The sequence below is a fragment of the Balaenoptera physalus genome (assembly GCF_965194825.1).
Source record: "Balaenoptera physalus genome assembly, chromosome: 14".
NCBI lineage: Eukaryota > Metazoa > Chordata > Mammalia > Artiodactyla > Balaenopteridae > Balaenoptera > Balaenoptera physalus.
Window position 1 is genome coordinate 78,588,099 of NC_138893.1, and position 27,994 is coordinate 78,616,092.

Genomic DNA, 27,994 nt, shown 5'->3' on the forward strand with positions numbered 1-27,994 from the left:
TGAGGCTGGTGAGGGGCAGCTCAGGACCCACCAGCCAACTGTAGGCACAGCCCTGGGCACAGAGAGCCCACGGGGTGCGACCCACACCCCTCCAGCCGGCTGAGGGTAGGAAGCTGGATGGCGAGACTGCAGTCAGGCCGCAGTGGATGGGCAAGGATGATCTGGCGAGAAGAGGCACCTATAAGGTGTGGGAAGGGAGCAGGGGCAGGACAGGGCTGAGCCTGAAAGCCGAGGAGGGGGGCCAGGGGGGCCAGTGGGTATAGCAGTGGAATGGAGGATTAGATGGGGCTAGCTCGTCAACTGTCCCTGTGGGCCTGGAACTGAGAGGTTTCTAGGATGTGAAATTTTCAGTGCAAAGCCGAATGGCTGATCACCTAGCAGGGCTGAATCTGAATTCTGGTTTTCAGCGCTATCACTTTCAGACTGTACCACCTCTCTGGGCCTCGGTTTTCTTCATTTGGAACATAGAGCTTATAGGAGTACCTTGTGTAGGACTGTCACGAAGATTAAGTTAAATAATGTCAGTAAAGTGCTTAGCCTCTGACACAGCATCTGATAACAATCATTCAACCAAGGGCAGTGGCCACTGTTATTACCACGGATGGCTACGACTAGTCTGACCTCTACAAGGACCAGCGAACACACACCAAGGGCTCACCCCATGCCAGGCTCTGTCCTAAGCACCGTATGGACAATGCTAATTTAATCTCACAATGCTTATTGGGAGGGGCCGTTATTATCCCCATTTTCAGATGAGGACACTGAAGCATGGAGGGGCTAAGCCACCAGCCCAGGTTCTCACAGTGGGCGAGAACGGAGCCCAGAAAACCACTTCCATTTCCATGGGGCTGACCCCACAGCCAGGGACTTGTGGGTCAATGCCAACACAATTCTGATCACACTGACCGAGGGCAAGAAGTGGACAAACACTCAGGTGGGGCAGGCCACTCTGGACATGCAGAAGAACGGGCAAGGGACCCCTGTTTTTGAGGAGATCAAGTCCCCAGTCCTCAGCCTGGGTCTTTAAGAACTTCCTCTTCGAGTCCACACACATCAACCATATGTATGAAGTTTCCAGGGTTGATTTACACAGCAAGAGAAAGGAAAGCCCCCAGAGGTGCTCAGGCTTTCTCCTGGCTGGGCGGCAGGCAGCTCTCTTGATCTGACACCTGCATGTTACCCCACTTCATTCTTGTAATGACACTACAAAGTCAGGTATGATGCCCATTTCAGAGATGAGAATACTGAGGCTCAGAAATGCACTAAGTTTGCAGAGCTGGATTTAAACATGCCCAGCGACAAAGTCTGGGCTCCTCTTGGCTGCAGGATGAACATGCAGTATGAAGGCAGGAGACCACACCTTGGACATCTGTGTTGGGCGTGGTACAGGACTCAAGGTGAGCACTGGATAACTCTGAGGAGGAGGGGTATTGGGAGAAACTCCAGCAGCTCAAGGAAGGGGCTCAAGCATCCAGGGGCAGAGTGGCCAGTCTGGCAGGGTACTAGACCCAGGGAGAAAACAGGGTTTGGGCAGGGGCCCATCACCCCAATACCTGGGGGATAGTTAGGCCTTGCAGAGACCCCTCTTCAGGCTCAGGAGCTGAGCATGCAATGCTATCCCTGCTCTGACCCCTAGGAAGTCCTTGGCACAAAGAACCGAATGCCCACAAAGCAATTAGCTTCCAGCACCCAGGAAAAAGGTCGCCAAGGCAGGCAAGCAGGCGCTGGCTGGGCAGGGGCCCTGAAAAGCTGGGCCCAGTTATTTTTAGCATCTTGATTCAAGAGGGAGGAGGCCCACCTCCCCACCAGGTAAATGTCAGCACTACTGGTGGACCCGCCAATTAAAGTAGCTGGAGCCGAGGAGGAGAGACAGTGACTCGGGGCTTCTTTCTTGGGCTCCTCGCCCCCCAGGAGCTCTCTTCCTCCACCTCCTCTTCCCAAGCCCTGGAGCGTCTTCCTGTGGCCCTGAAAAGAAACCGTGGCTCCGTCCCCAAAGGAGCTTGACTAGGGCCTGGAATCCCGGGCGAGTCTTGCCTTGGCCACGTGATGCTGGCCAAGTCCCATGCCATCTCTTCTCTGACTCTAATTCCTCCCTGGAAAATGTGCCCCTGCTAAGCCCACCTGCTATTTTGAGGGTGCAGGAGCCAGGGCTCAGGAAGAAGCTTTGCCATGAGGGCAGCTCGCCCTTCCTGCTGTGGAAGGGCTGTTGTATTATCCCAGAAAAGAATTCTGGGCTTCCCGAGTGGGAACCCAAGCTGACAGAGCCGGAGCCAGCTGCTGTGCAAACTGCTGGGGGGATGTATGAAATCTTGGGTACCAGGAGTTGAGCTCCCAGGCCCATGGCTGCTGCTCTGCTGATAGGTAAGGTGAGAGAGAGGCCACCTTGGGTCAGTGGAGGCTCAGCGAACACAACCTGGGCTGAACCCAGGGCTACAGGGAGGGGCTGCACCCGTGGGGGCACCAGGAACCCACAGCGCCTGCAGCAAATCACAAGCCTGGTACAGCACACGTAGCTCAAAGGCTCACCTCCTCTCTGTCAGGCTCTGAGCGCACCCAAAGCCTCGGGGAGGGCCACCTACTCCCATCCTTGCCCCACACAGCTTCTCTAGAAGAAGGAAGGAGGCAGCTGGTCACAGGAAGGAGAAGGGAAGCCCATCTCTCAGCCCACCCCCCTCCCCTGCCAAACTCTCAGCTCTGGAGTCCACCCTGGGTGTTGGACCCTTAGCCTGCAGGAGAGTCTGCCCCAGGGGCTGAATCCCCCATCACCCCAGGCTGAGGGAGACCCACCAGCTCCCAGGGGAGCCTAGGATCCTGGCACCTGCTCACACCCTCCCCAAAGGCAGGCTCTCCCACTGAGGTGCTGCCCTGCTGTGGCTCCCAGGTGCCCAAAGCTCCGAGGAGATCTGACAGAAACAGGCACAGAAGTGGGCAGTGAACCTCTCAGGGATGTTTAGCACGTTAGAAACACAGTACAAACTTCCTCCTCCTTCTACCATCTGGCCTCTAGGGGGCATCTCCAACCTTATTTCCTTCACTGCCCAGTCTTGGCTCTCCATCCAGCCCCACTGAATCTGTCCCCAGCGTGCCTGCCTCAAGGCTTTGGCCCAGCTGGACCCTGTGGTTAGAATGCTTTCAGTTCACAATCATGTTCATTCTTCAGGAACCAGCTGGGACTCCCCCTCCTCCAGGAAGTCCACCCTGACTCCTGAGTCCCTCGGAACCCCTGGAACTCACCCTAGGTATCACAGACCCAGCAGCCTCCCGCGGACTGCAGGCCACTGGGCACACTGCTGTGGCTCAGCCAAAGGGGCTGATGAGGGGCACGGGTGGCCCCTGGTTTTCCAGAGTCCACTTTCCATCCTCACCCCCTTGCATCTTGTCAGCTTTCCAATCGGGGCCTGACTCCAGAGCGTTCTCTCTGCCCTGGCCTCTGGGCCTGCAATCTCCAGACCTCACTGGGCTCTCTGGGTAAACAGATGGGAGGAGAAGCCCTAATGGTAGCAGGTCTTGGCAGGAGGTAGTGATTACAAGAGGCGGAGTACAAACGAGGCTTAACAGAGCCAGGTCTGAGGGCGCCCTGCTCAGCTCTCCACAGATCCCCAGAACTTCCCCAGCCCCACACTCTGCGCCCCCAGCTCCTCAGGGGTGGGTCCTGCCTTTCTGCAGACACCACGCCCCATGGCTGGGTCATGAGCACCGCTGTAGGTCTTGGGCCCTGCTGGCGTCTACACCTGCCATGCATCTGAAGCAGTTTAGGGTGGCAGTGAGCTCAGCTGAAAGCCTGGAGTGCCATGCTGGGCCACTTTGGGGTGTACCCTCCTACCTCTGAGCCTCAGTTTCCCCATCTGCACCATGAGAGACTGGGCCAAATGATTTCTAAAGACCATTCCTCTCCCAGGTGGCCGGGATGCTATGATTCAAATAAAGAGGCCACCCTTGCAGCCCCACCCAGTGTCTGCTCCCTCCCCGCGAGGTCACGGAGGTTTTGGACCTAGGACACAGGGCATGCGCGTGGCTGTCCTCACCCTAAGTGTGTGGCTCCTGAACCAGAGGGAGACAACCTCCAGGACTCAGTGGGACGGGGGCGGGGGGACGGTGAGCAAACATCAGGGGGAGGGAAAAGCACCCGTGCTGAGTAACACCCAAGGAATCCTTCTCAGCGTAGTTTACCAAATCCCAGTTTGTCCTCGGAGAGCCCTGTTGGTGGCCGAGGTCAGGGGTCTCTGGGGTGTGAGTGCAGCCCCACACACCTACATGGGTGACCACACACAACGGCAAGGCTCCCACCAGACTCTGGGAGAACCGGGGGTACCAGACCAGCTGCCCCCTCACCCCCCAAAAGGATGCCTCCTGTCTAGCCCGTCGGCCTCCTGCACCTGCCATGATGATGTTGCGTGACCTTGGGCTGGGCTCTGGGCCTCTCTGTCCCCACCATGTCACTGAACAGGTTTGTCCATGTCTCCCTTCCAGCCCCACCTCTGGGCTTATGTCAGACCTGCATCAGGAAGGGGTGCAGACAGTGGCAACAGAAGGCGGCACCTGGGCTCTGCTCTGGGGCAGCTTCGCATTTCAGCATTTTGGAAGACTGGCTTTCCCCTGGGAAAGAGCCCCAGCCCCTGGCCCACGAGAGGCCCCACAGGTGCCTGGGTTGGTGAAGAGGAGTCAGGAGCTGGAGGTCTGGCCAGCTGGAGTACACAAGCCCCAGCCCTGCCCCTCCCTGATCGACAGTCTCTGCGTGAGCTGTGAGCCCCCGCTTGCAGGCCAGGGCCAGCCCACCCCTCATGGCCTTCACAGAGGAGCTGCCACTTCTCCACAGTCCCTTTTGGCTCCCTACTCTCTGCAGGACCAAGGTCAAACTCTGTGGCCCCCAGGAGCTGCCTCAGCGCCTGCTTCCAGTTGTGGCTGAATGAAGCTTCCTCTCCAGATGGACTCCAGACCTACCCCATCAAGTTGTGCAGAAACCCCAGGAAGACCCTATTCCTTCACTCCTCTGTGTAGGGATCTAGCCCCCTCCTCCAGGCAGTCTCCCCTGGCTGCCTCCTCCAGCATGGGGGAAGAGCTGCCCATCCCAACTCCTACTGCCTTCACCCGCTGAGAGCACCCACCTAGCACATGCTGCACTGTAGACTGTGCGACCTCCACTCAAGCCCAGGGCTGTGCTCAGCCGATGCTCAAAGATTCACCTTTGAATGCCAGTGCCTAGCACAGTGCTGGAGCCCAGTAAGTGTTCGACCCACTGTGGCTGACGGAGTGAACAGTTCACCCAGCAAACACACATGTACCTACCAGAGACAGTTTGACTTAGTGGGGAAAACACATACTATTGTGTCAGGTAAAACTGGGCTGAATCTCAGCTCCACCAATAGCTCTGTGACCCTGGATACATTTCTTAACCTCTCTATGCTTTATGAGTTTCCTCTTCCACACAGTGGGATAATCCCAGCTTCCCTGGGTTGTTGAGACCCTTGAGAACATCGCAGGTTGTGAATCCTGACCTGTCCCAGCGGAGCCTCTGGCTTTATAGACCAATGAACAATTGTTCAGAGAGGGACAGCGACTTGTCCGAAGTCACACAGCAGGCCTGCAGCAGGACTGAGGCTTGAACGAAAGTCCTGCTCAGAGAGCCCGTGAGCACAGTGGCCCACCCTGCTGACCCAGAGGGCATCCCGCATCGGGCAGGAGTGACCAATGGGCTATTTCCAGTTCCAGGTTGGGGTAGGGGCTGCAGGGTCAGGGTTGGCTGCAGAGGCAGGGGCTGGAGAGGCCTCCTGGGCTGCAGGCAACAAATTCCAGGGAGTGAGAGGAGGGTGTGCATTCTCAGCTGGCGCTGGATACTGACAGGTATGCCACATGGGGGCCCTGGGATCCCAGCTCTGTGTGGCCACGGCCAGGCCCGCTGTGAGGTGGGCTTGGCATTCAAGGTCTTCAAAGCCAGCCCCAAACCCGCCTTGCGACATGTAGCCCTGGAAACCTGTTGACTGACAGCTGATGGTGTTCATGCTGTCAGCATGCAGCCACAAACCCGGGGCTGGAGGGGCTGGCCAGGGAGTGTGGCTGTCACCCCAGGTCCCTGCCCACAGAGCTCTCATCAACAACTGTCTGGGATCACCGCATATGAAACCCAAATCCAGGCCAACCCCAATCCTCGCTGTCCCCCTACAGCCTCTCTGAAATGACAATCCAGCCAAGTCCCTCCCTGTGTGCCCACACCCCTGGGGATCAGCTCCAACACTCACCCCTGCCCGCTCACCCACCGTCAATGCATACGCTGGGGATCGCTAGCCTGGTCCCAGGCACTGCTGCAAGGGTTTACACGGCTGACTTCATTGAACTCCTCACAACTCAGTGGGGTCGGTTCTATTATTATCCCTATTTTACAGATGAAGAAATGAGGCACAGAGAGGTTAAGGCACTCATCTGAAGTCACAAAGAGAATAGTGTGGCAGTGCTGGAAAATCCTAAAGCCGAGGCCCAGAGGCCATACCCTTCACCACGTCAGTGCCCCGTGCAGTCACCCACCAAAGCTGTTCTGAGTACCTTTTATGGAGTGCCAGCCAGACGGGGCAGCTGTCATGCCCCTGACGGGTCATCCTCTGTGTCCAACCTTGCTGGTTGTCACGTCCCAGACCAGTTGGGGCCTTCTCACCTCTGTTTGCTCTGGGCCTCGCCTGAGCCTCACACAGGCCTGGCTCCAGTCCACCAGGCGGAGGGAAGCGGGCCAAGTCACCCACAGGTAGGGGCAGGGCTGGGGCTTGTGTACTCCAGCTGGCCAGACCTCTGGCTCACTGGCTCCTCTTCACCAACCCAGACACCTGCGGGGCCTCTCGTGGGCCAGGGGCTGGGGCTCCTTCCCAGAGGGAAAGCCAGTCTTCCAAAATGCTGAAATGTGAAGCTGCCCCAGAGCGGAGCCCAGATGCCACCCTCTGTTGCCACTGCCTGTACCCCTTCCTGATGTGGGCCTGACATCAGCCCAGGAGCTAGGCTGGGGGTTGAACTTCTGAGTCTCTGTTTTCTAGTCCGGTAAAGGGAATAGGACCTTTCAAGGGCTTTCTCATTGGTCTGATGGGGTGTGAAAGAGCTTACACACTGTAGAGAACTCTACAGTACAAGAGGTCATTGTAGCTACTGGAGGGGTCACAGGGCAAAGGTCGGGAGGGAGGGGCTGGGGTCAGAGAAGGCTCCATGGCATCTGACCCGTTGGAGTGAGTCTGCCAAGCAGAGAAGGGCAGGCAAGGGGCAATGAGGCAGAAGACTCTGCAAATAAAACACAGAGCAGCCCCCAACCCCCTCTGCCCCTGTGGATTTGGAAAAGCACAAAAAAACCCAGGTTTCCGAAGTATGCAGGGACAGGGCCAAAAAGGTAGACGGGGTACATCAGAGAACCCTCAAACACCACTGCCTGACAGGAGGAGCTGTAATCCCACCCTCACTGAAGCCACTGAACCTGGATGCTTGAGACAAGCTGCATGCTGGCACCGCTGAGGCTTCTGCTGCTGGGGGGAGGGCAACATCTCTCCCTCGGGCAGATGAGACTCACAGGGTGATGGGGGACTTGCCCAAGGTCACTGGGCCAGTCAGTGGCTGGTGGAGCCTGCACATGAACTCAGTTCTTCACTTAATCCAGGCAGGGCTGGCTTCACGGGCAGCTGCACGGGGCCCCAAGCTCAGAGGGACCCACTTTGGTTTACTGCTCTGGGGCCACCCTTGTGAAATCCTTAATAATTCGTGGACAACAGGCCCCACAGTTTTGCACTGGGCCCTGCAAATTGTCTAGCCGGTCCTGATTCTAGGAGATTCTGATAGACACTTTTGGGAGAGGAGGCAGAGGGCCAGTGAATGAACTGTCACTTTTCTGGGACTTTGCAAGAGCCGGGCCCTCTGCTTGGTCTTCCCTTTTTCCCTTGACATCAACCTAGCAAATTTCTCCTTACCTTCCAATGCCCAGCCCACCTGTCACCTCCTGGGGATCCTTCCCAGATCTCTTCCCCATATACAGACCTGACCCCACATACCAGGCAGAACCCACACTTCCTGCCTTGGTCCCACGCAACAAGCCTGCTGATGGGTGTGCAAGCAGCACCTGCCTCCCCCAGGGCTAGGGCACCCCAGAGCTTCCTGCTGACCAGGTTTCCAAAGGACCATGCTAAGGACATTTTACAAAGGGGTCTCAGAGAGGAAGTTATTACATGATGCCCAGAGAGTGGACCCCAGAGAATAACCCACCTTTTTACTTGCAAGAAAATGGACACTCTTTGGCCTGGGAAGACTGGGCCAGGCTAAAGCTAGGAGCCAGGATCCCCCTTGGGAAAATCCTCCAACTTGGAGGGGCCCTGCCGGGAAGAGGGAGGGGAGGGAAGAGGAAGTCTTGAATCTGGGGTGCAGGTACCACGTCCTGGCTGTGTGGCCCACCCACTCTGAGCCTCAGTTTCCTCATCTGTAAAGTAGGCATTAAATGACCTATCCCTGAAGGGAGCTTACTAGAGAAAAGAGCACAAACTCTGGCATCTGATTGTCTGGTTTGGAGCCCAGCTTCACCACTTCTGGGCAGGTGTCTTTGAGAACCTCACCTACCCTCGATGGGCCTCAGTTCCCTCATCTAGAAATTGTTCAGTGAGGCCTCCCTCTCAGGGCTCGTAAGCTCATGTATGTAACATACCAGTTCCCCGGCAGGGACTCTTGTACGGTTGGTGTAACAAAGTGGACGACACAAGACCCCGACTTCCCAGGAGCCAACAGAGGAAGTGCAGCTGGGGGCAGGGATGACACAGACCCTACCAGCTTGTCATGCCCAGGACTCAGAGGGTGCCCAGGCCCCAGGGAGCCAGGATGGAGTCTGCAGGAGATAAGGAGCAACGGACATCCCATGGCAATGCCCAAGCGCCCCTACCTAACCCACAACCTACTTTCTTCTCATGAGAATAATAGTTCCTATTTGTTAAGCCCTACATTGTGCGGGGAATTTTTCTCAGCACTGTGAATTGGTGTCTCTAATCCTTATGAGCACCTTGTCCAGGATGCTGGGACCAGATGGTGACTGTTTCTGTTTCCAGTTGAGGAAGCTGAGGCCCAGAGAGGGCAAGAGCGTGGCCATGGTCACATGACTGGCCCTCAAACCCTGACAGTCCCCCTCCCAACATACATGCAGAGGTCATGGCTCAGCCTTGACCCAAAGCTGCCCAGTGACCCCAGGAGCTGCAATGTGAGAAGCCAATGACCCCTGAACAGCCCCTTCTCCTTGGAACACATCCCTCCCTGTGTGTGCATGTGAGTGCATCCCAGGGTGAATGTGGAGACACCATGTGTTGTGAAAACTTCTGCCTGTGTATCTGTGTGAGGTGTCAACATAGAAGTTTGTGAACGTGCATCTGTGAGCGTGTGTGTGCAGCAAGTCTGTGCATGCACATGTATGTCTGTAGCACGCACAAGTAATGTCTGCGTGTATATGGGTGTGAGGGAGCATGTCTCTGCACATCTCTGCATGTATCTGTGCACAGACAACCAATCATGGCCATATGTGCATGCACATCTGTAGCCCCTTAGCATGCAGGAACAGGTTTACAAGCACATGTGTGTCTGTGTAGAGCATGCATGTGCACATGTGTTCATGGACACAGATATGAATATGGGCTGGGAGAATCCTCTGGGACTTGTATGTGTATCTATACTTCCAGATGAAAACCTCAAGCTCACGTGTAACTATAAATCATCTTCTTCCTCAGGAAGATCTCGGCCCTCTCAGAGACATTCCGGACCACAACCTGGTCCACCTCCTCCAAGAAGCCTTCCTGGATTCCACACTCCCCACACTTACACAGAACTCCAACGTTAATCCCCATCCCACGTCACGGCAGCTTTCCTAACCTCATGTCCCCCCACCAGCCAACTGCAAATCCTGCCAATTTCCCTGCCTCACAGTCTCTTATGAGAGGCCTTTCCAAAGGCCTCTCCAATGCAACCACCTTCAATAGGCCACTATCTGACTTAGAACCTTCCATGGCTCCCCAGTGCCCTTGGGATCTAATTCCCCAGCCTGGCATTTGTGGCCTTTTACAATCTTTCCATTCCCTTGCCAACCTCATCCCCTATCCTGCCAGGCTCTCACCCAGCCTTCTCCCATGATGTAATTCACTTTTGGGTCACCTCCCCAGAATGCCCCTCTATAACCTATGAACCCCATCTATTTTCCCCTGTCTTGGGCTTTCCACATCTGATGTGATCTCCCTGTTTCTCCACCAGAGTACATAATGGGAAAAGGCCTCCTCCCCGGCACCACAGGGCCTACTGTCAGGCCTGGCATACAGTAAGTGCTTAATACAAGCTTGGGAAACTGAACTTGGGAGGCAGAGGGAGAGAGAGCCGTATCCAACCAACATACCCCTCTTCCAGAAGGGCCCTGTGTGCCACCTTGGGGAAGAGGGGTCAGGTCTGGTTCATGTCACATCATATCCACAAATGAATCATGACCCCAGGCAACCAGCAGCAACTGTCACCTTGTAAAAGCCCCCTCCCTTTGCCTTGAGTTGGGACAGGACTTAACACTTCTGAGGACATCCACGATCGCCTTGATGCCCACCCACAAGAAGAGGCCAGCAGAGGGGGGGCAAGGTCAGGGGCAGAATGGAATAGGGGTCAGGGGCTGGCACACTGGAGCCACAAAGACCTGGAAATGAACCCCATGGGGGCTCAGCCAGGAGTGTGACCTTGGGCAAGTTGCTTTCAGACCACAAGCCTCACAATGGGGAAGATAACAGCACCTACCTCACAGGGTTGTGGTGAAGATGAAAAGAGTTAACAACTACACAGTACTTAGCACAGTGCCTGGCATACAGTTAAGTGCTCAGAATGTTAAAGGATATTATTATTTTCATGCATCAGATGAGAGAACTGAGGCTCTCAGCCATGAAGGGGCAGGGCTAGCCAATGCTACACCAGGAGTTGGCAAGAGAAGAAAACCAAATATCCGAGTGCCAGGCCAGGGCACACCCCTCCGCTCTCTGGCTCCCTCTGAGAGGACGAGGCCAAGGAGAAGTGAAAATTGAGAAATAAGCCCCTTCCCCTAATTCCTCAGTGATGACAGGCCAGCTCCGGGCTCCCCAGGCCCTGAAACGGCACCAGCTGCTTGGGCTGGGCGCCACACCAGCAGACACCCAGTGCCAGGGCCCAGCTCATCCTGCTCACCTGCCAAGGCCTCTGCCGACCACCGGGACTGGAGGCTGCTAAGGGCGTCAGGAAAGGAGGTCACAGTGGAAGGAGGCGGCCGCCCCAGCAGGCTGACTTGGCCGAGCAGAGCTGTTGCAGGTCCTGCAGGAGAGAGGAGAGGGTGTGGTGAGCTCCAAGCCTGAGTCTGGGGGTGGCCCCGACCCCCTTCACCCAGCTCTAGGTCCCGCCTGCCCAGGCCCCTCTGGCCATCTCCTGGAGAGCCAAGCTGGCCCACAGAAGTGGAATGACCCTAGAAGCTGGATGTTGTCCCCAACCCCCAGTAAAGGTCAGAGACCCAGAACCGGCCCCAGCACCAAGGTCAGCTCCTCTGCACCGCGTACCACAGCAGCAGCCTTGCTGGCACACCCACCACTGTGCTGCAGTCAGCCCAGCCCCCCTAGCACCCCCACCCTTCAGACAAGCTGGGTGCTCTGTCTGGATCCCTTTTCCCCACTTCCCTGTCTTTCAAAGCCCCACTCTGCTCAGATGCCTACATGGAGCCCTCTCTGACCTGTCGCTCCCTTCTTTGTTCATCCCCCAGCGGCTTTGGGTCTAGCTGACCGTGTCTCCCCCAGCTTTCTATAGGCCAGGCTCCTCCCCCAAGCAGAGCTCCTGGACATCAGGAATGAGGTCTTAGTTTATCTCTATCCTCTGAGGCTCACAAGGCCACAGAGACGGATGGATGGATGGATGGATGGATGGATGGATGGATGGATGGATGGATGAATGAGTGGGGCAGTGAAGATATTCAGTGAAGAAGCTGAACAGAGTGGGCCAACTGACATGTGCCTTGAAATCCAGAAGCCTGCCAAGCTCTCCACGGGCCTCCTCGTGCCCTTTTCCCTGTTAGATTCTAGAATCCAGGGTTCAGGTTGGTGAGAGGAAAGAGACTTGGTGAGGTTGACTCCCTTCTCTGCCTCATGAGGAAACTGAGGCCCTGATAGGGGAAGGGTTCCTCCCATGGTCCCATGGCAAGAGAGAGGCAAGGCCAGAAGTAGAACCCAAGTCTCCTGGTCTTGCCCACTGCCCAGAGCTATCATGGATGGAGGCTGCCATGGCAGTCCCTCCCAGCTCCTATGTCCTCGTGTGTCAGCGCATGCAGGCACCCAGCTTTCCTGGCTGTTGGGGCATCAAGCTAGCTGTGGAAGGGCACTTCTGGGTAAAGGAGAGAGGGCAGTAGGAGGACCCTGGGATGGGAAAAAGTGCAGTAGTAGAGATCACACTCAGAAAAGAGCAATCTGGTCTGATGGCCCTTCTTCCCCAGCCTGGAGGCCTGAGGCTAGGGGCAGGCAGACAGGGTACATTACAGGGAGCCCTAGGGTCAGAGACACCCCTCCAGCCCATCTTCAGCTGGGGGGGGGTCTTTCTAAAACCACCTCACTCTCCTCCACAAAGCTCTTTTGGGCCTCCCAAACACTGCTGGTAGGGCATGCACTGGTCACCACCTTGGAGAACAGTTTGGAAGTATCCCCTACCCTGTGGTCTATCAGCAGCCCAGCATTTCCACCTCCACAGAAGTGTGTGCATGTGGTCACCCAAAGATGCATACAAGAATGTTCACAGCAGTGCTACTCATAACAGCCCAAAAATGAAAACTTCCCAAATGGCCATCAACTGTAGAAAGGATAAATCGGTGTATGCATACAATGGAATACCACACCAATGAGAACAAATAATCTGCAACTCTATCCAACAATACACATAAATCTTATGAACATAATGTTGATCAAAAAAGCCAGAGACAATGGAGAACATACTTAAGGGATCCAATTGTATAAAGGTCAAGAACAGGCAAAGCTACTCTATGCTGTGGCAGACTAAAACAAATATGGCCACAGATTCTTTGCAGCTCCTCCTATCGAGAGGTGGAGTCTATTCTCCGCCTCTGAATCCGGGCTGGCCTTGAGACTTGTTTTGACCAATAGGACTTGGTGAAAGTGGTATTTTGTCACTTCCAGAGACTAGGACTCAAGAGATCCTGCTGTTTCTGGCCTTGGACCTCTTGGAACGCAGCCTAGCCATGGAAGGAAGCTGGTCTACCTTACTGGAGGATGGAGGAGAACTGAGGCTGCCCAGCCAATAGCCAGCACCATCTGCCAGATGTGACTGAGGCCAGCTTTGACCATCTGGTCCAGCCAGCCCTTCAGGTGACTGGAGTCACATGAGCCCAAGGGAAACTGGCAAAGGGACTGCCCAGGCAAACCACAGAATTATGAGACATAATAAATGGTGGTTGTTTATTTTAAGTCACTAAGTTTCAGGGTAGTTTTGGGGGTGGTTTTGGGGGCAGCAGTAGATAACTGATAGTGTGCTGTTGATAATGTAAGGATAATGCTGTCATTATCCTTGAGGGGGAGCAGTGACCGGAAGGGGGTATGCGGGGGGTTCTAGGGGATCTGGAATGTTCTGTTTCTTGATCTCTATGATGGTTACATGAGTGTATTCATTTTGTGAGAATTTGTCAAGCTGCGCTTAGGATATGCACACTTTTTCTGCATGGATGTAATACTTCGACAGAAGCTAAAAACAAACAAACCTTCAGGTGGCTCTCCGCCTAGGCAGCCAATATCCAGCCCCGCCCTGCCCTGCTGGGCCTCACCTCACTCTCCTCTGCAATTCACAGTGCCACCTTACACCTCTGCACTGGGGATGCCCCACCCCTTCCTCCCCTGCTTCAAGCCTGAGGGCAGGCAGCACCTCCTCCTGGAAGCCTTCCCTGACTGCCCCTGGCCTTGCCCAGGTGTCTATATTCACACAGCTCTCTCTCTGGACCTGGGTCTTCCTGAGCATGGGGTTAAGTCTTTCCCTTCAGTCTCCCCAGCTCTTGGAACTCTCCAAGTAGAGGCCCTGTCGGGGTTCGGTGGCACCCCTCTTCCTATTCCCCTAGGGTTGAGACCTCCACAGTGGTGCTGTGATGATCACTGCAGGCTTTGCGGGGGTGAAGGGGCACAAGGAGAACTGGTGATTACAAGACAGGTCATATGACAGCACCTCCTGGGACCCCGGTTTCTCCCATGTAGACCGAGGGCAGGGCTGAATTTGGGGGTACAAAGAGGGTCTACAAAGAGGCACAGGACTTAAGGGGTCCCCCATTTTGTAGCAGATGGTGACACCTATGAAAGGGTACCACTCCTTCCCTCTTAATTATCTAGTGAATTGAAGTAGCAAGCCCGCCTGGCAGTCAGCACTGTATCTCTGCTGAAACAATGCAAACTGCCAAAGCAAAGGAAGAATTGTAATGTCAGACGGCCAGGGCATCAGCTCTGCTAAAGTCCTTCCATGAACTGAGTTGTCTCCATCAGGGCCAAGCAAGAAGGTAGACGCTCTCCCCTGCCCCACCCCCTGCCCTCAGTGACCGTGACTCAGGTGAGTGCCAGGGCATCAGTCCTGAATGCCCCTGTCTGGGGCCCCTGCCCCACCTTTGCAATTTCAGCTCTGTCCTCAATGGATGTGTAGCCCTGGCCCTGGGGGAGCCCCCTCTGGCCTCAGCTCCTCCACTCTCATCCCAGAGATCTGGCTTAGTCAACAATCTCTGATGAGTCACATTTTCTCTCGGATGGGAGGACTGGCCCCTGAAAGGCCACGGTGGTTCTGAGGCCCGGGAATCTTTCTGCCCCCTCTCAGAATCTCCACTGTGTCAGCGATGGTGCCTGCCACAAGCAGGCTGATGTGGCCACTGCAGGCCACCAAGGGCAGGCCACAGCACCATGTCACCCGCCTGCCCCTGGGAAGGGGGCACTCAGGCCTGGAGGGGAGAGTGCATCCCCACTCCTATGCTTCCTCTGCTACCCAGATTCCTTTGCTGAGAAAGGAAGCTTCTTGCCCAAGAAAGAGGCACAGAGAAGCCAGAGGGTGGCCAGGATGGGAGAGGGCAAGACACCAGGTCCCAGGCAGTCTGTCCTACAGCAGAGGTTAACTCCACATGAGGAGCACATGAGGGCAGCTGCGTGGGCCCAGCCTAACGACAGAAGGAGCTCTGGACTGGGGCGCACCTTCCACAGGTGGGTGTGCTGTCTCACAAGACGGTGAGGGTCCCGTCCGCAGAGGCGTGCAAGCAGAGGCAGCGGCCCTGTGCTGCTGTGGGTGCAGGAAGCATCAGAACTGGAGCTGAATTCTCTATTTCCCAAACTCCTCTGATGATAAGAATCACCTGGGTTGCTTGTTAAACCCAAGGCTTCCCAGGCCTCTCCCCTGAGAATGGAAGTCTGTGGGTCTGGAATGCAGCCCAGAAATTTAAATTTTTAACAAGTCCTCCCAGGTGATCCTGTGCCTCTGGAAAGTTTGGGGGAGCACTGGCAGATGACCTTCCAGGTCCCTTTGGGTCCTGAGATTAGTGATTCTGAGCCCCCCCACTCCACACTACCCCTATCCTATCTGGAAGATGAGGCTGGCAGGAGACTAACTGCATCATTAAAATAAAAATGATTTAACAGCTTTAGGAGGGGGCAAAGATGTCAGGGGGAGGGCAGTTCTCAGCCCATGGTGGTACCGGCAGCCGCTCCCTCCTACCCGCCCCTGGGCCCCCCGGAGTCTCCAGAAAAGCTCAGCATTGGGGAGGGGTGAGTTGACAGCTGTTCAGGGGCTGCTCAGTGAGACCCGGAAAAGCAATTATCTTGCTCTTAGCAGAATGGCGCTGGCTTGTACCCTCCCCCTCCCTCCCGCCTACACACACACACACACACACACACACACACACACACACACACACACACACACACGCACACCCCAGGCCAAGATGCTGCTGGCTGGCTCTGAACCCACCTCCCCCCACCCCCGGCCTCCAGATTCCTCTGACTCTCAACCTCCATCCTCAGAGCATATTTCCAACACTTAAATCATTTAGCCCGCTAAACAGGAGACGGCGAAATGGGTGCTATTTCTTAAAAACATACACAGAGCGTATTAAATTATTGATAGCCATTAAACAGGGGGAAAAATTAAACAGCTCTCAGCTCTTATCAATCATTCATGCAGTTTCCACTGGGGTGTTTTCTGGAGAGTGATCACAGGGGCAGCCCAGGGAGCCGACTCCTGCTGGCAAGGAAGGCACTGGCTGTGTGGAATCGGGGAGGGGCCCACTGCAGCCCCCAGCAATTACCTGGGCAGAGGCCGCGAAGGGGGTCTGGTGGTGGTGGGGGGGGAGGGTCAGCCTCTCTGCTGACCCCAGGCCCCCATCTTCACCACATTATTAACAAAGGGACACTCCAACACCACCTTCAGGAGTCCCCTTCATTGAATCCAGCCTGCTTTTACTGAGCGTCTAGTGTGTACCAGGCATGCAAGGCGCACAGATAAATACGCCTCAAAGCACACACGCAGGCAAATGTGCGAGGCAGCCCTTTTGGAAAACGTGATCACACCACATTGTGCTAGGATCCGCGATGGAGGTCCACAGAAGGTGGCTCAGAGGAAAGGGGCAGCTTCAGCTGGAGGGGGGCTGCCGGGGAAGGCTTTGCCAAAGAAGTCATTCTTGGGTAAATTCTTGGCCAGAGCACAAGCCGGGAAGGGCATTCCAGGAAAGCGGTCCGGCCCTGGGAGAGGCCCAGCAGCCTCTCTGCGCCTGATCTGAGCGCTCCGTCCTGTCAACAGCCCTGCGGTTACTGGCCGTGTGGGGTTAGGGGCTTGGGCATGGTCTGTGGAGCAGGGAGCAGGCTGTCACCTCAGCCTCTCCTCCAGGTACTGGTCAAAACCAGGCCAGGCCAGGGGAGGGGTGCACGAGGCCAGGACCCCCCCTCAGCGTGGATGGGCAGGAGGTTAGGGTTCACCCCAGCTGCCCGGGGCAGCGGCACTTCCACCCCCGCACGGTAGATCCATTTCCTGGCTCTGACTCAGGACACCTAAGCCAGCGCGTGACGCAGACCATGGAGGCTGCAGGGCCGGGACACCGCTGGTCTCCTGGCCACAGACGGGCCTGGCAGAGCTGTCCTCGGAAGACGGGCTCCCTCCTGTCGCTGAGCCGTGCCAAGGACCAGGGCACCAGTGGGAGCCAGAGGATACCCGATACTCCCCCACCTCTCCGCCTGGGGACCATCCACAATCAGGGGCCATTTGAGGTTCTGGGGCCAGGCCGGCTGCTGGGCCGCTGCAGGGAACAAAGAGGCCAGGGCCCACGCTCGCCCCGGCCCTGCGCCCCCAGCACCCCGGGAGAGCATCACATTCTTGAACGCCTTTTAGGAGCTCTCGCTGTTCAGGAGCCTGAGCTGGGAGCCGGGAGGAGGCCCTGCCAAGTGTTGATAGCACCCTCTCCAGAGAAAGCTGCTGTCACAGGGAAACATTCTGGGGAGAGCGGTTGTTTACCACCAACGCCTGGGACCGTCAAGAAAAAATCAGAAGAAATTAAATTTGCAAAGTTGAAAAGACATAAAGGAGGCCCCCTCCGCAAGCCTGGGACTTTTCAACCTGGAGGATCAGGCTACTCTATTTTTTGCCTGGTTTGGTCTTTGCATTTATTATTGCTTTCTCTCATGCAGCCAAGTCCTGCCCTGGGTCAAGCTCTATTTCCCCCTTTGTAACTGCTGCAATACTTTCCACATCACACCAGACTGGATTCTGTTTGCATCTGCTCTGAACTTAATGAGGGATACCATGAACACAAACAGGGTTCCTTCCATCAGCACTTGCCCATGGGGTCAGAGAGGGGTCTCTAACTTTACTACAAACAACCACCCCGGCCCCCCGCCTGCAGGCCAGAATCAATTCCTCCTAAGGGCTAACCTGCATCACTACTGCTGTAATTGTAAAAGCCATTCCCTGGATAGTGGGTGAGATGTTCTCGGCCAAGTGTAAATGAGACTGTACTCTTGGAGCTCCCGGGAGCCGAGGGAAGGGGCAGGCTTGGGAATTTCCAGGCAAAGGCCAGCAGAAATTGGCCACAAATGAATCATTAACTCTCGAGTCGAGAGCTCTGAGTGGCCGGTGCCAAGGTCTCGGGCTCTGGCCTATGTGGGCCACTTGGCCTCCCTTGGCTCAGGCCTGAGGGTGGCCCCGCCCCCCGCTGGCCATCTGCTTCACCCGATGGCCACTGGTCACTGAGAGTCGAGGCCATCTGGACCAGAGCAGCCCAGATGTCTTATAGGAGAGGGCATGCCTTTCCCTAGGAATGACTCCAAACCTTTACCACACACTTCTGTCCTTCTGGAATGCTGTCCCTTCAGCGAGCTAAGTCCCCTTGTCCTTCAAGGTCTGGCTCCAGCCTGGCCTTCCTCCTCTCTGTCCTGCCTATCTGGGCCCACCTTGGCCCGCCATCTCTGAGCCCCTGTAGCTCTGGCTGTGTCTGCCAGCCCTGGCCTGGGTGCAGGGCCTCATTCCTTCAGCGGGATGTGGACTTTGCCCCTCTCCTGGACCCCGTCAGCTGGTATGAGGCAGGGCACAGATCAGGGAGCCCACACGTGATGGGGTTGCCCATGGGCTCAGTCTGCAGCCAGCAGGGGAAAGCACCTGGGTGTCAGCAGGGTCTGCAGTCTTCCCCTGGCTCAGGTGCGACATCAAGTCCCGCTCTGGGCCTCAGGCCAGCAGTTCAGGCAGGGCTAGAGGTGCCCGCTGGACTCCCACTGGGGATCCAGGTGGCTCTGGGGGACCCGGCACCCTGATTCCCAGGAGCCAGCAGAGGTTAACACTGGCCACCTCCATCACCAGGGCACCATCCTGCAGGCTGGGCTGCAATTTCACCACAGCCCCTCCAAGCTGCCCTGAAGAGGGGCCTGAACTCTTCTTGGGTGGGGACTAATGAACACAAAGTCTGGAAACATAGATCCTATTATAATATGATGTCAATACATCATTCACCTGCGTTTCTGAACTTAACGTCCACCTGTGTGGCAATAAGGCTGGCAAAAATAAGAACAAATAGCACTGACTCGAGCATTTACTTTGTGTCAAACTCTGTGCTAAGCTCAACACACATTTCTCACAAGTTCTTCCATCCCACCACGAGGTACCTACTATTAATACACCCACTTGAAAGAGGAGGAATCCACGGTTTCCAGAGATGCAGATGAAGATGAGGTAATGTGCCCAAGTCCCAAAGCTGGAATGTGGCAGCTGGGGATTCAGATGGAGCATCTGACCCAGAACCCTTCCCCCGCTTGGCACCTACCTCCCATGTGCCCAGAGCCCCTTGTCTTATACTCAGTCAAGTGCAAGACACTTGCACTGGAAGACGCCCTGTGGTCGCCACCCCACCCTCTTCACAAAGCCCTTTTCCCATCTGATCCTAAAAACAGCTCCATGAGATGGCCAGTGAGGGTCATTACGACCATTTTACAGATGGGGAAACTGAGGCTTGATGGGGCAGAGCCTTGACTTATCTAGCAGCTTTTATACCACTTTAATCCTCACAACAACCCCAGGAGGTGGCTCTTGTTAAAACCATTTTGCAGATGGGAGAACTCTGAGGATGAGAGAAGCAGAGGGAGCGTGTCCCACATGCTGGGGACAGAGCCTGGGTTTGTGCCCTGATCTGCCTGACTCCTGACTGGGCTTCTCCCATGACACGGGTTTGTCCCCGAGGCCTGGCACAGAGCAAGTGCAGGTTTGTGAGCATGGTAGGGAGAGGTGACACAGGACCACGGCATGGGGGCCTGGGGCCAGGGGCTGTGTCGCTCTCTCCCAGCCTCCCACTGTGGGGATGGGGAGTGGACTGGAGTTGCCCTGAGGACGAGCCTACCTCCCACTTCCCTGCAGGACTCCTGGGCGGAGGCACTCTGGACTCGTTTACCATGGCAGAGTCTTACTGCTGAGTCTAATGATCAGGCCGGGATGTCTCAGCCGGCCACACAGGTCACCATGTGTAGGTGTGTGAGGGTGGATGGCATCCATTCGAGGAAAACAGAGTGAGGTGGTGGCCGCAAGCCCACAGGCACGTACCTCATCACACCCCAACACAGTCACACGCGGGCACGCGTGCTTCCCTTACTAGTGTCTGCAGACACCCAGGCACACGTGCTCAGATGAGCGCTCACACGCTCACACCCGGAACAGCACACACCTGCACTTGGGGCACCTGGGGCACTTGCACGCTGAGCAGGGATGCGGACAGCTCTGACGCACACGCACGCACAGGGCCCCGGCGGCCGTGGGGCCCAGGAGAGTGGGCATGGGGAGCAGGTGGGCAGGTGGCCATCTGCAGAACAGTGCAGGAGCCCCTCGCTGCCGCTGCACTCATGGAGTTAGGCCTGTCCGGAGCAGGCCCATAAATCAGGAAGCAGCCTGCTGCAAGCGTTAAATCACTGTCCTTAAGACGCGGTGCTTAGAATGGAGAAGCAGCTGGCATCAGGCCCAGGCTCGCCGTTGGGGTGAGGGGTGGAGAGGTACCTGGTATTTGGCACCCCTCCACCCAGTGCCACTTCCCCACACTCAGCCCCCAGTCAGGCCCCTCTCCTGCTAGCCTACTAGGCCCTGCTTCCCCCCGGCCTTTCCTCCCATTCTACCTTTCTTCCTCTGCTCCTGGCCCAAGACCCCAGAGTTCAGCTCCCAGGCTGAGTGCAGCCCTCCCACCCCCAGTGCTGAAGGCTTCTCCCAGGGGCCAGCACCCTAGGACCTAGGAGCGCTGGGGCTGAGGCTGGGGGTGCTGGAAAGTCCACTTCTGGGCAGGAACACTGGGGCGCTGTCACCAGACCCAGGCTCTGAGCCCAGGGGCCACTCTCAGCTGTACTTCCCATGAGTTACCTCCCTCCTCCTGGCCTTACGCGACCCCTTCTGTAAAGTGAGGAGTGGAGCGGGACCTCCTGGGGCTGCTCGTCCTGAGGATCTGATGCCCAGGGAAAAGATCCTCCGTGGAAGCTGATTAATTATGACTATTAATAATACAACCATCTGCATCTCGTGGTGGAGAGAGGATGATTAAAACCGGGCTCCATGCCCCGGCGGCAGAATAAATGGGTCTCCAGGTGGGCTGGGGTGTCACCCCCACTCACAGGCCTGCAAGCGGATCCTTGGGGGCTGTATGTCGGGGAGGGACTGCACTGCATAGACAGATGCCGAGAGGAGAGACAGACAGGCAGGCAGACAGACAGAAGGTGAGGAGCCGGCTGGTCGGCAGATGAACCATAGACCATTACCTTGTGCCAAGGCTCTGGGACAGGATTCTCTCTGCCTACCACTGGGACAAACCACTTGGCCCTTCCACTCCTCCTCAACCCTTACCTTACCCTGCAGTGGAGCCCAGAGGTCTCTACGATCCCTCAATGCTCAGAGGAATAAGCACGGCCAGCGAGCCCTCAAGAACCTCACCCTGAGCCAAGCACGGCTAACCTGTTAATCATCACAACAGTCCCATGTGGTATTTACGCCCACTTTACAGGTGAGTAAACTGAGGCACAGAGAGATAGAGGAACTTAGCAAAGGTCACGTGGCCAGGAAGTGCTTGAAATGCAAAGCAGGCCATTTGGCTCCAGAGCTCTTACCCACTAGGCTACAAAGATTCCAACTGAATGAATGAATGGATGAAATTTAAGCAGCAAGATACATAAAGTCCTTTGAACTATCTTTGTGAGTGGAAGGCAAAGTGGCCAGAAAATAATCGTCATGGGTTTGGGCTAGGTCTCTGCATCATCGGCTGTGTGACCTCAAGCAGGTCACTTGCTAACTCCGGGCCTCAATTTCCTCACCTGTAAAATGGGGGTAAATGGGGCTGCCTCATCTACTGGCCAGATATGAAGGCAATGGTAGAGTGAGGTTCTGAGGATGATAACAGGGCATGATCGTGATGTCTGTGTATACGGCAGCCAGGATTTCCAAACCAGAAGCTTGTGTCCCTGCCCTGGTGGGAACCCCAAGAACAATGGACAAGGGATCTGAAACCGTGGCAGCACATCGACCTCTGGGTCTGGTGAAGCCCTTCCTGGGCACCTACACTGTGTGCAGCTCTAGGCTAGCCATGATGGGGCGGGGGCATGGGAAGTACATAGGCCTCATGAGCACAGGGCTGGGTGCAGACCCTCCAGGGCCTGCGACTTGGTTGGGGGAGGGCCCCTGCATAATGGGCAAGGGCCATCCAAGGAGCACTTGCTTCATTCCAGCAGGAGCTTGTGGACCCATCCCTGGCTGACCACCTTGCCTGGCGCTGGCGGTGCACTGTGGACAGGATCCAGCCTCAGGCTTGGGGGAGCTCGTGAGTGACAGAAAGGCAGGTGTCACCGAGCTTCATTGCCACACCCAGGGTGGCCTTACCAACAAATCCCCACACTCCCCTTCAGAGCTCAAACGTGACTTCAGAATGACTTTTCTAAACAGCCCTCCAGCCTGTCCTTCCCAGATGGAGCATAAAACAAAACCTACAGTATCTGACATCCCTGTTAGGGGAGCGGCTACTACACCCTGCCAGAGGTGGGCCACACCTGGTGGAGGTAAGGCCTGGACCCCGGGAGAGGGACACCTGCAGCCCTCCGCGTGATGGAGTTAGCGGTCACCTCTGAATATCGTGCCATCGGAAGACAATTCACCAAAATGTCCTCCCAGTACTGCCCCCCACCCCCCCGCCATCCACTCCTTTACAAGGAGATGCAAAGGTAACGGAGATAAAAAGTTCACAGAGGTGAATGGGAAAGAAAAGGGCAACCCAGTTTGCAGAGCCCCCCACGTTTCCTAACCAGCTTCCTGGCTTTTTGTCAGTTCCTCCTGCCATCTAGCCTGCCATTCGTTTCATATTTTTCTTGAAATCGATTCACAGTTTTTGCTAAAATACCTTGATTAAAAAAAACTTTATAGGATTACCTTAAGTATGAAATTAGCCTCACTCACCACAAATAGAAGTTAAACATAAAAACAAATGCAGGGAGGAGAAACACTGGCATTACTTTGCTGCCTGCCTGCTGGAGGCTGCAAGCCCCACCGGCTCTCTCTGCGGGAAAGAGAGACCAGCAAGGCGCCTGGCGCTTGGAGGCTGCCCTCCACACAGCCAGAGGGCTGGACAGGCCTGGAGCTGAGGGTTTTTCTCAGTTGTGATGAATGCAGCGGCTGAATCCTGCCGGTCTCCTTTGTGTACCTCTGAGGAGCACAAGCGTCACCTCTGAGAGGTGGCGGGTGACATGTCTCTGTGACACAGATGAGGAAACAAGAGGATCAGAGAGGTGAGCCCACCAGCCTGGGGTCACACAGCAGTGAGTGGCCGAGCCAGGCCTCCTGACCGAGCACAGGGTTCTTTCCTTTCTGCTGCTGCTGCTGCCGCCGTCTCAATACCACACAGAGTCACTTAGGCGGAGCAGAGTCACTCTGACCCGCGGCTGGCGCGGTAACGGTTTTTACACCTGAGGTTAACACAGTGATTTAAGAGGTTATTTGTCTTAATTTTCGGGAATCAGTTTCTCGGGGAGGAGATAACTAACACATCGGGCTTGGGAAGCTAGTCTTTTTAGAAAATATTTATAGCATTTCAAGACAGTTTGGTGGCAAATGGATATAGCATCTGCTATTTTCCTCATTTTCTACCACAGCTCTAAAACCCGGGGCAGTTACAACACACACACACACACACACACCCCCCACAACACAACTACAGCAACCACATCAATGCTGACAGGAAATCAAAACCCACCTCTTCTTTGAGAAATAAAACACAAAACTGGCGTGATTTCAGAGCTCATTACCGCCTCTGGTTAAAGCCCCAATGCGCCTCTACTAGCAAAACTGAAGGCTGATGCTCAGAAAGCCATGGCCAGTGGGCCGGTCCCCAAGGCCATGGTGAGGTTCACTGCCTCCACAGTTAGGTTTGGCAGGACTCCCAGGCCCAGGATTGTGGCTCTCACAGGAAGCCCCAAGAGCAAAAGAGCCCTCCCCTGAATTAGGATTCCGGCTGCAAACTGGAGAGGGACAGGGAGAGGGCAGCCATCAGAAATCGAAGACATTCCATGAGCAAGGGCTGAGCTGACCTCTCCTCATGGTACCTCAGTAACAGTTATTCATCCCTCTGAGGTCAGCGAAGTTTATCACCCCCATTTGGCAGATGGCAAAACTGAGGCTTTAAAAAGCGTAGAGAGTTTCCCGAAGGCACAATTGCTTGTATGGTAAGCTGGGCCCTTTGCCCCTCTACAGGCAGCCTGGCGTTCCCGCCTCATTTCCTGTGACCATCCTTCGAGTGGCCTCTCTGCCATACTCATCTGCTCCCCGGGGCCCTGCAAGGCGTCTCCATGGTCCAGCTGCCAGGCCTTTGCTCACACCATGACCCTTAATACCAAACCTCTGTAATCAAACCTGGACGCATTGTCACTATAGGACCCTGAGGACCTTCTGCTCCATCCTGGTGTCTCAGATGGGAATTCTGAGGCCCAGAGAGGGGAGGGGACATGTTTGGGGGTCACACAGCTGGCTGATGACAAAATAAAGGGGAACCAAGTTTGCCGTGAAAAAATCCCAAACATGTTGCTACTCCCTCCATCCTTGACATCCTGATCCAGACACAGGAGGGGCCATTGCTACTTCACAATAAGAAGTCAATCTAGCTGGGCATGAGGCATGGGAGTGACACCCAGGGCTCAGGTCCAGCCAAAGGCAAATGGTGCTCCAATGTCCCCCAGCAGGGTGCCTCCTGGTCCGTCCAGCCCAAGCTTTTGGGCAGAGTCTTCAAGCCCCTCTGCACTGAGGCTGCAGGAGCTGCCCACGCCCCACCCAAGCCAGGGGACCGGAAGGCCCTCATTCATGATGCACTGGGACAAAACCCTAGGCCAGGCCCCAAGGGAGTGCCCGCCCACACAGCCTGGCTTGAGGCTGGTAGAGAGCCCCTGGGAGGAGAGCCGTGCCAGACTGGGGCCTGGTGCTCCCCCTGCGGCCACTCGCCTGAGCAATCCTCTCCACTTGAACTTCAACAGATATCCCCAATGCATGTGTCCAGAAGAGCCTCCGTCCCCCCGGTCCTGTTCTCCCTCCACCCTCTCTGCACTGGCCCCTTCTGATCAATTGCCCTCTCCCCGCACAACCCAGTCATCAAATCCAAAAGCCAAGGAGCCATCCTCGAATCTGATGCTCCCTCTCAGCCAAGCCATCTGCCACCTCCATGGTTTACCCTCCCTGTGCTCTAATCTGCCCACCGCTGGGCAGCTCCTTTGCCTGGGTGAGCGCAACAGCCCCCCACTGGCCTGGCACTCTCACTTCCCTCATACTTTACCCTGTAGCTGTGAAGCAAATCTCTTCCTGTTTTCAGCCCTCTCCAAGGCCTCCCCATGACCCACACACCCCATGCATCTGGCCCTGCCCACTTTACCAAGTATACTGCTTAGCTTCCAGCCCCACTGGTTTTCCTGCCCCAGGGCCGTTGCACCTGCTGTTCCCTCTCACTACCTCCTCCCCTCACTATGACTGGCTCTGTTTTATTTAAGTTTCTCAGGGGTTCCTTCCTGATTGCCCTTGTCTAAAACATGTGCCCCCTCCCTCACTCCAATCACGCCATAACACATCACTCCGTATTATTCCCATATTGCACGTACTGCAAACTGATTACTGTTTATGCACGTGCTTATTTATTATCTGTCTCCTGCCCCCACCCTAATGATGTTAGCCCCAGGAGGGTCAGCACCGTGTCAGCCTGGCTCCTTATTTTATATCCAGTGACCAGAATAGTGTCTGGCACAAAATCGATGCTAAGTGTTTGTTGAATGAGTGAGTGAACAGCCATGATCTTGTTAAGCTCACCCCCCACTCCCACCAGCCAGGTTGGGAACTTATCCCACTTCAAGGATGAGGGCATGGATGAAATGCTGAGAGGTGTCATACACGTCAGAGCACACAGTGGTGAAAGTGGCAGCACATTCATTCGGGACCAGGCCTCATGACGCCCAGACCAGGGAAGGTACAAGGATTAGGGAATAAGAGCCCATGGAAAAAGCATGAAATTGTGTGGCTCCAGTATCTCTCTTGTAACGTGAAATGTCGCCTCTCTGCAAACCACATCCTGCCCCTTGTGAGCCGGTCTTGGCCTCAGCTCCCGGCCGTGGGCAGCCTGAGATTCCCCCGCCCGGCTCCTTCTCTGGGTGGGCCTTGAATTCACTGGCCCAGCCCTGAGGCTGGTGGCAGGGGAGGGCAGGGGGGCAAAGGAGGCCTTTTCTCCCGGGGTGGGGGGGCAGGAGGAGGGGGCTGAGCCAAATGCGGGTCACGCTGCTGCGCCCACAGCCCTCCCAGGGCTAAAAATAACCATGTTTACACACTTCCAGAGCTGGGATTTCTGCCTCCCTATCAGGAGGCGTTCAGGACTCTACTCTGTCCATGCTCACCGCTGTAGATCTTCCACTTGGGCTGGGTAATGTTGGTCCAACAGAGGCGAGGACCAGCGCTTTGTGGGTTTCTTTCCTTGGGTTGTTTTAGGTGCGGGGAGTGAAGAAGCTGCACAAGCTGATTCCATCAGGAGAAAGCTTACTGTTGGCAGACAGCTCCCCTTCCCGGGGCTCAGAGATACAGCTAAAGCAGGAGTTAAAGAGGTGACCAGAACCTGAGCCATGTGGCGGCCCAGCCAGTTCATCCCAAAGCTTTTGGGGCCATGGTGCCATGGGGGAGCCTGGGAGCCAGTTGGTGGTCTAACTCGCTGTGTGACCTAGAGCAGGTCACTTCCCCTCTCTGGTCTTCAGTGACCTCTGTGTTGTGGCAACTGGCAGTCCATAATTGACACCTTCCTGGTTCCCCACGTCACGTCCTCAGTGTGGAGGGCTGACAGTGCATCCTCAGTGTGTGTGTGTGTGTGTGTGTGTGTGTGTGTGTGTGTGTGTGTATTTGGGAGGAGGGGACAGTGTGAGGGATGGTGCTGGCACCTGGGGCCCCATGGCTTGTCTTCATGCAGGATGACAGGGCACACCTTCCAAGAAGGCCGTCACCTGGCCACCCTCCTCCCTCCCTGCCCTGGTTCGCCCAGATGGACTTTAGCACTGGAGGGGCAGGTGCCAGTCACCTGCCTAGAGGCGGCCTTTCGCTCTGAACAAACAGGCTTGTCTCTGACCCCACAGTTCCCGTGAATGTGGCCTTGCCAAAAGGAAACATGCAGGCTGTCAGAGGGCTGGCACATTGCTCAGTCACCTTCCTTGGACAGGCAGAGCCCAGCAAGCACTGACCACCCCCCTTACCCTCAAACAGCCACCAGGCTGAGGACCTCAGGCCTCCTAGGACCCAGCAGCCTCAGGCCTTTCTTCTCTGATTTGGGAGACCTGGCTGACTTGCTGCCCTAGATGGGAACAAAGTCCAGGCCCACTGGCCTGACCTTAAGGGCTGTGTTCCTCTGACAACATCCCTCTCGTACCCTGAGCCTTTGCAAGCTCTATTCCCTCTGCCTGAGATGCTTTTCCCTCACTTCTTGGCCTGGGAATTTCCCACTCATCCCAGATGACTGATTCAGTTGCCTTCTTCTCCAGTAGAGTGGGCTCAGTACTGTCAGTGCCGTGTGCCCCCCCCCTCCATTAGCAAGGACCTTCCTCATCACCTACAGGGCTGCCATGGGACGGGCGCTCTGTACCTGTTTGCTGAATTAACTCTCAAGGCAAGAGTTCAGTCCTTTTCTCTCCTCTCCCCAGCCCAGTCCACCCCTGCAGCACCTCCCTGTATCCCTTCAAGAGTCTGCAATCAGCTCCATCTACCCTTTTCCTTCAGAGGTTCCTGTCCTGTTGCAAACCCCTCAGCGTCCCTGCCTCTGTGCTCCTCATCAGACCTGCAGTTCTCAACCAGGTTTCCAAATGCACCTGCCCAGACATGCTGGGGTGAGGCCCGGCACCTGCATGTTAAACAAGTGCCTAGGGGTCCTGTGCACAGAAGCCCCGAGGGCCAAGGGCACCCCCCCCATCCCTCAGTGCTTGGAATTCACTCCCCTCAGATACCCCAGCACCCA

The 27,994-nt window shown here is 55.9% G+C and overlaps 1 protein-coding gene across 4 annotated transcripts in view; it reads right to left on the reverse strand.

Annotated features, from left to right (window-relative positions):
- Positions 1-27,994, reverse strand: part of ZMIZ1 (zinc finger MIZ-type containing 1) — a 233,638-nt gene that overhangs the window by 176,264 nt on the left and 29,380 nt on the right. For all 4 annotated transcript variants that reach the window (XM_082425693.1, XM_082425694.1, XM_082425695.1 and 1 more), the window contains exon 2: positions 11,179-11,301. The gene's annotated coding sequence lies outside the window, so the exon portion shown is untranslated. The remainder of the gene's footprint in view (positions 1-11,178; positions 11,302-27,994) is intronic.